Source organism: Anabrus simplex, chromosome 8 (assembly GCF_040414725.1).
Source record: "Anabrus simplex isolate iqAnaSimp1 chromosome 8, ASM4041472v1, whole genome shotgun sequence".
NCBI lineage: Eukaryota > Metazoa > Arthropoda > Insecta > Orthoptera > Tettigoniidae > Anabrus > Anabrus simplex.
Window position 1 is genome coordinate 66943473 of NC_090272.1, and position 10115 is coordinate 66953587.

General features: G+C 38.4%; 1 long non-coding RNA gene across 1 annotated transcript; it reads right to left on the minus strand.

Moving 5' to 3' along the window:
- Positions 1–8205: 8205 nt before the first annotated feature.
- Positions 8206–9715, minus strand: LOC137501841 (uncharacterized). Its single transcript, XR_011018645.1, has 3 exons — positions 9381–9715; positions 8911–9069; positions 8206–8622 (listed from the first exon to the last, which is right to left on the minus strand). It is a non-coding gene; the product is annotated as an uncharacterized lncRNA (long non-coding RNA).
- Between the last annotated feature and the right edge of the window lie 400 nt (positions 9716–10115).

Here is a 10115-nt window from a genome sequence, read left to right on the forward strand (position 1 = left end):
TGCTGCTTGACCTAGCCTCTCCAGGTTGTTACCAAAATCTTCCCATTACTTCTTTTTGGATTCAACAACTAAGGTAGGTTGCGGTAATAAGGCCCGGCAGGTATTAAGGCCCACTGTTTGATTTTCGTATTTGCCGCTTCTTTGGTCAGTAGTGAACCTATACGTCCGCTTACTGTCTATGCCTGCTACCTGTTGTAAAAGTGAGAACTCGGTCCTCTTCAGTATTTGGTTGCTAGGCCAGAGTCAAGACGACGGAAGGTGAGTTGATCTCATTTTTATAACTTTTCTTTGGAAACGGAAGTAAAAAAAAGGGAATGTTAGTGCTAGGATAGCATTAAAATAATATATGTATCTACTAGTGCATTAAATAAGAAATGAAACGGTGTATATTTTATTGAATTTGGTTAAGAACACAAGATGGTGCAATCGAAAAACCCTCAAGGTCACGATGCAGGAAATAAGGCCCACACTTTGCAACATGTGGGCCTTATTTCCTGCAGCTGCTACGAACGATTTAGTTTCAATTTAATACAAAAATATGCTAACCCAATGTTATTAGGTCGTAAAGTTTCACAAATATACTAAATAGACTAAAATTATTTAAAATAAGCGAACAATTTTATATTTTTTTATCCAGTGTACACATTGGTATTGATCTGAATTTGAAGTCGAATACATGTTCTTACACATGACTTTTGTATTAAAGACTACAGCGGTGTTCTCAGGGTACCGTGCTAGCTCCTTGGCCTGGATTCGATTCCCAGTATTGGCACGTAAATTATAAAAGCCAGGAGGCCAGGAGATCTGGAATGGCGTTATCCCAGCGTCGTGAGAACAATTGTAAGTAGCGGCATCGGTCAAAAAACCATGGGAAGCGTTATGCTGACCACATGACCTCTCCATCTGTATGCTACAAGCCGAGCAGCAGTTCTCTTGGAAGCTTTCAGTTTTATATTAAAACAACCCCAGATATAAGCTGGTTTTGTGCTGCAGGAAGAATACGTGACGGACATGCGAGCTTGCAAAACATGCCGAGTTTAGGTGCATGAAATGTGTGTTGGACTGACTATAAATGACAAGGAAGATTATTATTGTCCTGACTGCTCATACGTTTTTGTGTTTTCAGACTTCGTTTTCAAAATATCAAAGACTCTTATTTCATACAGAATTAAATGTTATCTTAAAGTAAATTACCTTAGTTTTTTAAATAAGGGAAAGTTAAAAATGATTGTCTGAAAATTAAGTGTTTTTTGAATGTTTGTGTGATTTAAATTTCAAGAATTTTATATTTAGTGGTTATGATTAACTTTTTAAAAGCACATTAGCTTGGTTTTTCGAAGTAAGATGAGAGTAAATTATGTTTCCTGTAACTTTTAAAGAAGTTAATTCAGGTCTCCTTAACTTAGCACGGTGAAATGTTTCATATTATATTTTAAATTTTAAAATTTCAACATAAATATTTTTGAATTAATGACCATGTCTTTTAACTTATCTACAAAACATGCCATTTCCTCTTCCAATTTGACGTCATAATTGCCCATAGAGATGAGGTTAAGGTACTCTTTCACTGCGGGCCTTATTACATGTTAGAGCAGGAAATAAGGCCCAATTACATTCATTATATAATTGTGCTGTGTGGGAACCACGGATACATTTATAATTATTTATTTGTGATATCTGGTGAAAAAACACATCAAGGAACATTTTTTATTTGAAACAAATTCTTGTATCTCTGTTACTTTAAGAGAAAACGGCAATCTATCTGTAAGTGGGCCTTATTTGCCTCACCTACCTTATTTGTTTCGCTCTGTTTCTTTCATCTACATACAATTCCCTGTCTGCCTCGGCCCTTGTTTGGAGCCATTTCTGATAAGCCTTCTTTTTACGTTTACAAGCTGCTCTCACTTCATCATTCCACCAAGATTTCGCCTTTTCCCATCTTTACACACAGTTGTTCCTAGGCATTCCCTTGCTGTTTCTACTACAGCATCCCTGTATGCCACCCATTCACTTTCTATATCCTGAACCTGCTTACTGTCTACTATTCGAAACTTCTCACTAATCATATCCGTGTACTTCCGTCTAATTTCCTCGTCCTGGAGATTTTCTACCCTTATTCGTTTGCACACATATTTCACTTTCTCTACCTTAGGCCTAGAGATACTTAGTTCACTACAGATCAGATAGTGGTCTGTATCATCATAAATCCGCGAAAAACTCGTACATTCCTAACAGATTTCCTGAATTCAAAGTCTGTTAAGATATAGTCTATTATGTATCTGGTACCCCTAGCCTCCCATGTGTAGCGATGAATAGCCTTATGCTTAAAGAATCTATTTTTTTTTTTTTTTGCTATTTGCTTTACGTCGCACCGACACAGATAGGTCTTATGGCGACGAGAAGAATGTATTCGTAACAGCTAAACCCATACTAGCACAGAAGTCCAGCAAACGCTTCCCATTCCCATTAGCTTCCATATCTTCCCCACATTTACCAATTACCCTTTCGTATCCTTCAGTTCTATTCCCAACTCTCGCAATGAAACCGCCCATTAGCACTATTCTATCCTTGCTGTTGACCCTGACCACGATGTCACTCAAAGCTTCATAAAACTTGTCAACTTCATCCTCATCTGAACCCTCACATGGTAAATACACGGACACAATTCTAGTCCTAATTCCTCCAACTGACAAATCTACCCACATCATTCGCTCATTTACGTGCCTAACAGAAACTATGTTGTGTGCAATGGTATTCCTGATAAAGAGCCCTACCCCAGACTCTGCCCTTCCCTTTCTAACACCCGTCAAGTACACTTTATAATCTCCTATCTCTTCCTCCTTATCTCCCCTTACCCGAATATCACTTACTCCTAGCACATCCAGATGCATCCTCTTTGCTAACTCAGCCAGTTCTACTTTCTTTCTTCCATAAGCCCCATTAATATTGATAGCTCCCCATCGAATTCCATTTCGTTCGCCAAGTTGTTTCCAAGGAGTCCCTCGCCTGTCAAATGGGAGTGGGACTCCGTTACTCCCATAGGTCCGAGGCTTGCTTAAAATGTTCTGAGCTCGGTCGATTCATGAAGCAGGATGTTACCCTACTTGCACATAGTCAAAGTGAGGATCTCTCCTCTAACGGGTTATGGACCACCGGTGGATTGTATAGTCCTAGCCGCCTGAGCACAAGGAGGGCCAGGACTCAGAATATGTCCGAGATGCCCACTCCCATTCCATAGCAACTGGTATCCCGACTCTCAGGACCACTTACTAGGCCACTCAGCCGTTGCCCATGGTTCACGAACTAGGACGAGACTACAGTAACCCACAAACATGATAATAATAATAATAATAATAATAATAATAATAATAATAATAATAATAATAATAATAATAATAATAATAATAATAATAATAATAATAATAATAATGAAATGGCGTATGGCTTTTAGTGCCGGGAGTGTCCGAGGACATGTTCGGCTCGCCAGGTGCAGGTCTTTCGATTTGACACACGTAGGCGACCTGCGCGTTGTGATGAGGATGAAATGATGATGAAGACGACACATACACCCGCCCCCGTGCCAGCGAAATTAACCAATGATGGTTAAAATTTCCGACCCTGCCGGTAATCGAACCCGGGACCCCTGTGACCAAAGGCTAGCACGCTAACCATTTAGCCATGGAGCCGGACATAATAATAATAATAATAATAATAATAATAATAATAATAATAATAATAATAATAATAATAATAATAATAATTAGTTTAAGATTTTCTGAGTGGTGCAATCTAGACAACCTATTTACCATTTTCGACATTGTGAATGTGCACGATATAGACTTCTTGTTTTCAATTATAATTTTCTTTACGTCGCACCTAACAGATAGGTCTTATGGCGACGGTGAGATAGGAAAGGGCTAGCAGAGGGAAGGAAGCGACCATGGCCTTAATTATGGTACAGCCCCAGTATTTGCCTGGTGTGAAAATGGGAAACCACGGAAAACCATCTCCAGAGCTGCCGACGGTGGGCTTCGAACCCACTATCTTCCAAATGCAAGCTGACAGCTACGTGACCCAAACCTCCCAGCCACTCGTTAGTCAGGATGTAGGCTTACAGAGCAAGTGTTATGGCAAAAAATGAGTGTTTTCTCAAAACAACAACTTTTCACACTTTACCCAGGCTTAGAAGTGGCTATGTCTCTTAAAACACTCACTCAAACTTTCTTTTTTGCTATTTGCTTTACGTCACACCGACATAGATAGGTCTTATGGCGACGATATTATAGGAGAGGCCTCGGAATGGGAAGGAAGCGGCCGTGGCCTTAATTAAGGTACAGCCCCAGCATTTGCCTGGTGTGAAAATGGGAAAGCACGGAAAACTATCTTCAAGGCTGCCGACAGTGGGATTCGATCCCACTGTCTCCCGAATGCAAGCTCACAGCTGCGCGCTCCTAACCGCACGGCCAACTCGCCCGGAAATACTGTGTTTCAGCGAAGCGTCGGGATAACTGTTATAAACGTTATTATCCTCCCCTGCGAACCATGCGACCTTGCCGCGGTGGGGAGGCTTGCGTGTCCCAATGAAGCAGATAGCCGAGCCGCAGGTGCAACCATATCGGATGGTATCTGTTGAGAGACCTGGCTAAGCCCGCTGTCACACAGGGCATCGAACGATCAAGAGCGACCAACTGGCATCGAGTACTAACGACTAAATTCATTTACCTTGTCACACTGCTCATCGATCGAGAGGGATCGACTGCACGGAAACAGCTGATACTCCCGCCCAGTACCGTACAGGCTATAGATGTATTCATATTCACGAGAGAAAAAGAATGTGTTGTGAAAGCGATAATTCGGGTGGAAATATGATTCTAACCTATGAATATATTAGGAGAAAGGAAAGAACCAGACGATCGCAGTGGACAAGGTAAAGAGCCATGGAGAATTGCACCAAAGTGTGCCTTCGTTGCGGAATGACGAAGAAAAATTCAGGAACTAGTACCGAATGCCCATCAATAATTACGGTATAAGGAATTAGAGGAAAAAATGAAGTCAGTAATAAACATCAGGCAAACAAATTACAGGAAAAGTATAAGTTCTGAGGAAAGGCTGACACTATCGTTAAATTCAATATTCACAACGATTTTTTTAGGTTTAAAGTCAAAAGTGATGTTCACCTTCGAAACAACTACTGTATGTCCGTGGCAAAATATATCAAATAAAAGATTAGTGGCATTCTGCAGGATTCTAATAAAGTATTGATAAAAAGGACTGAAAACTGTTATGTAGGCTACATCAATTTGAATTCATAATTTGAAGGTGCTACCATCAACAGTGGAAATATATTTATTTAGGCCTACAGGTTTCTGGACATCGGTGACTCATACAGATTTAGGATTGCTCACAATACATCAGTGGATTTGTTCCTATTATATATGATGCCATTCATAGAGCACTACAGCCAGAATTCTTGACAGGGTGAAAATTCCAACAAAAGCCTCACAAAAGTGGCTCATTGTATTTCAAATATTAAGACTGATACCATTTATGCTTATTTTTTTTTTAATGATGCTGGATCCTGGGGCATAATTACTGTCTTTTCAAATGATATTTTGAGGTGTTTATTAGATGGAGGTTAACAGCTTTTTTTTTTTTTTTTTTTCATACCACTTGGTGAGATCCCACCTAACGGTACCAAAATAATAGACATATCAAGAAATGCTTCCAGTCAAAATTTACATTACCTAATGTAGAAATAGTGTGTCAAGTTTCATTACAATCCTGTAAATAATTTTGAAAGAAAGAAAAATGCACATATGCTCTGAATATTGTGAAAATGATAAAAGCAATGGAGTTCCTTACATTATTTCTCTCCCTCATGATCCTCTGCAAATCTCTTGTCGCCTCTCCTCTTCTTTGTTATTGTGCCATGTTCAGAATAGTATCATATTGCTTTCTTGACAAGCATGTTGCTGAATTTCTGTAGGTCTACTGCGTTTTGTGCAAAGAATCCAGGTCCATATCCAAACTTTGCAAGAATGACAATCCTGTCTTAATTTATATCATTGAAGACTACAGCAGCTTCGAAAGCAGCTAATTTTACCAAATGGCTGTGAAGAAAGGTTGTCTATGGACATCTCTTCCAAAGTGAATTCTCTTTAGGATTCTGTGTATTCACATATGTGTACATTTCTTGAGGAGTTCAGGTGAGGCTAGTGCTCTGTACACTAGCTTAATAACTATAGGAAAAGCTTCTGGAATATTGTTCTAATAAGTACGTTGGCAGTGTAATAGATTGATACTTGTCAAAACTACATGTAAATTACACACAAGGTCTTGTTTATTATCCTCATCACTAAGCATAAAGTACTGTCTCCCCAAACTTTGCACTGGCAAGCTGATCTAATTGCTCACTTGGCAATAATAAGCCAATTAATATAAATCCTGCACTTCCATCCAAGTTACTGGTAAACTCCTTGGTACAGAGTAACAACTTTTTCCGCAAAGGTCTGGTAGGACTCTCTTTCTTACCTCAATGTTGATTTTGCCTTTCTGTGTATTGTTCATATGTAACTTCTTTACTGATATGAACATGACCAAGCCTATCTATCCATCCTGAAATACTTTCCTTATGTATCAGTTCAAGGAAAATGAAAACTTTGCCTTCAATTTCACCAAAAATGAGAACCAACCACTGCAAAAAATAATAGGTGCTAATAACAAGCACCTTGCCTTCTATTTTTAGAAGTGAAGAGTATGCCTTTCTAACAACTAAATAGACTACTATTGCCGTCTACAGTAAAATGTTATTTAGGCCTCAGGTGGTAAATGATTTAATTTTGCTATATCTTACATTGCCTGTCAAAACTGTTTGTAAATACCAATTATATAAATGAATGTTTGACAGAGTAGGGTGTATGGGCCTTGTAAGATCTTGGATTGACTTACAGGGTAATTAATCTACTCAACCTGTTATTACAAGCATGTAACTGTCATATGAATATATTTTTTATAAATAATGTACATATTCTGCCATCATATCCCCTTAATATCACATCACACAAAATACAGTTTTTTATGTTGTAGATTAAAATCTACAAAACTTTGGTGGAAACATCTGTCAAAATAGTTACAAATGAATTTTTCATCTTTGTTTTTCATTGTTTATATGGATCTACAGCACAAGAAACAAAATAATCAGTCTACCTTGATGCCCTCTGTAGGCCTATATGTTATTAATAAATTATAAGTACAGTAACAGACATGAAAGTAGTGATCGCTGGTGCAGACAGGTACAATGGCAGGAGAGTACTTGGAATGAGGAGATAAAGGCTACCTAAGTTACAAAGTTATAAGGTGGCAGGGAGGGATTCTGTCAGGTATAACTGTAGTAAGAATTTTGTCCTATGCAAACAACTTGGTCTATTGAAACTGTGCAATCTAATATTAATGGATCTACAGTACAAGAAATAAAATAATCAGTCTACCTTGATGCCCTCTGTAGGCCTATATGTTATTAATAAATTATAAGTATGGTAACAGACATGAAAGTAGTGATTGCTGGTGCAGACAGGTACAATGGCAGGAGAGTACTTGGAATGAGGAGATAAAATAGAACTGAATGTCAGGTTGAGAATACAAAACTGGAACAGGTAGATAATTTCAAATAGGTATTTAGGATGTGTATTCTCGCAGGATGGCAGTATAGCAAGCAACATTGAACACAGATGCAGTAAACCCAATGCAATGAGCTTGCAGTTGTGATCAACAGTATTCTGTAAGAAGGCAGTCAGCTCCTGGACAAAACTACTAATGTCCTTACACTGGTCTGGTTTCAGACCACCTGTGCTGTACAAACCTAGTGCAATGAGTTTGCAATTGCGATCAACAGTATACCGTAAGAAGGAAGTCTCAATACGCTGGTCTGGTTTCAGACCACCTGTGCTTTACAACTGCTTACTACATACACACAGAAAGGACCTACTACATGTATTTCAAAAACTCCTTTCCTTGTAAACCATACCTGTTCTACCACATAAAATATACAAATTAAGATGTTGTAATAATGCTAATAATTAATAAAAATTGGAGTTAAGGTTCTTTCCCATCAGGTCCTAATACACATAACTCACTGAGCATTCCAATAAATATTGATAGATAAGTATAACAAAAAATGATTTAATTTAAAAAGTAGAACATTTCTCAAGAACATAAATTTTATTAGATTCTTTCTTGGTCTAACACTGTATACAACAGTTTCTGAATTTTAACTTTGAAAACCCTTCGACCTAGTTCACTCATTCTTTCCATGTCATCATGAAGACACTAAAAATAACATTGATTATATTTTCTTTTCAATTTTCAGTATCTTTTCTAAATATTCACTTAACACATCACTGTCACTTTCACATTTCTGTTTCTTTTATTTTTAACTGCTGGCAAAGCTGTTTGTAGAAGCAGAAGCCACTGGACTGGAAGTTGAAGTCCCTTCAGTAATTTCTGAACTGTAGGAGTTAAACCCCTCCAACACAAATTATTTCTGCTTCCTCCTCCTATATTTCAGCTTGGTGAAAAGGCTCTCATACACCAGGTGCCACTTCCATAGATGTGTTTGTTATAGAACTGAAAAAAAATGAACAACATATTAATGCAATTCTTCTAAATTGGAGCTACATTTTAGTCTGGACACAAGCCTTCTGTTTAAGAAATTGTTACTTTCAATAATTATTTTAGTAAGATGATTGCTAGGTTAGATTATATTATATTACTTTCAGTTATATTTGATAAATTAATGAACAGATGGGTGGAACTTATGGCCTACAGACTGAATCTTCCCCTCACTCTTTCACAACTAGAACACTGGTCTGTAATGTAGGCCTACTTTTAAAAATAAATATTACAGAATTGTACCTTCTTCCAGCAATGAAGAGTTCCAGAAAGTTGAGGGCATTGAAGTAGACCCATTTTATGTTTTCTGTACAGCAGAACCTGGGAGGAGAGGGAGGATGTTATCTCTCCAAGTTCGATATCCAGCCCTCCGAATTTGCCATGTTTTGGCACAACTTTTTCCTGAAACAATGAATCAGAATATTGTGACAAAGAAAATATACATGTAGTAGGCCTACTTATGGCATAGGCCTACACTTATTTGTCATTAAAGCAAACAATGGTATTCATTTCATTAGGTACGAGATGGAGGTTAGGAAAGCACTGCTTATGTTTTCCAAACATTTCTTCAATTAAGTTACAAGAATGATAATTACTACTTCTCCTAGTGTAACTCATTTTACCACTCTATTCCGTATAATGTACTTTATCAATAAATAATCTAAGATAACACTATTCATAAGATAATCGTAATAAATCTAATAATTACTTACCAGTTTTTGTCCCAATTCTCCACACTATAGAATGCCATACAAAATTCACGGTCTCCCTATTACTATATCCAGGGAGTCTAGGATTATACACCACTTTGTTTTCATACACTAAGCAAATTAATGTTTCGATTTCATCAACAGATGACTATGTTGCGTCCGCCATTATCGAACGACTGCGACTGAAAAACGGACACGTTTGTTTTTACAAACCAGTCGATCTTCATCGCTCGTAGTTGATCGCTGACGATCGATGCTGTGTGACTGGTGCCACTGCCCTCTGTAGGTTTGTTTTCTTAGTCGGTCGATCGCAGTCGTTCGATCGAGCCTGTGTGACAGCCCCCTAAGGAATGGTTCATCGAATGGGGGGTAGCAGCCTTTCGGAAGTTGCAAGGGCGGCAGTCTGGGTGATTGACAGATATGGCCTTGCAATAATACTCAACATGGTTTAGCTGTGTTGATACTGCTACACGGCTGAAAGCAACGGGAAACTACAGCCGTAACTAACTCCCTACGACATACAGCTCTCTCTGTATGAATGATGTACTGATGGTGGCTTCCTCCTGGGTAAAATATTCCGGATTTAAACTAGTCCCCCATTCGGATCTCCGGGTGGGAACTACACGAGAGGGGGCGATCATCAGGAAGATGGATACTGACATTCTGCGAGTCAGAGCGTAGAATGTTAGAAGTTTGAATCGTTGTGGTAGATTAGAGAATCTGAAAAGGGAGATTGAT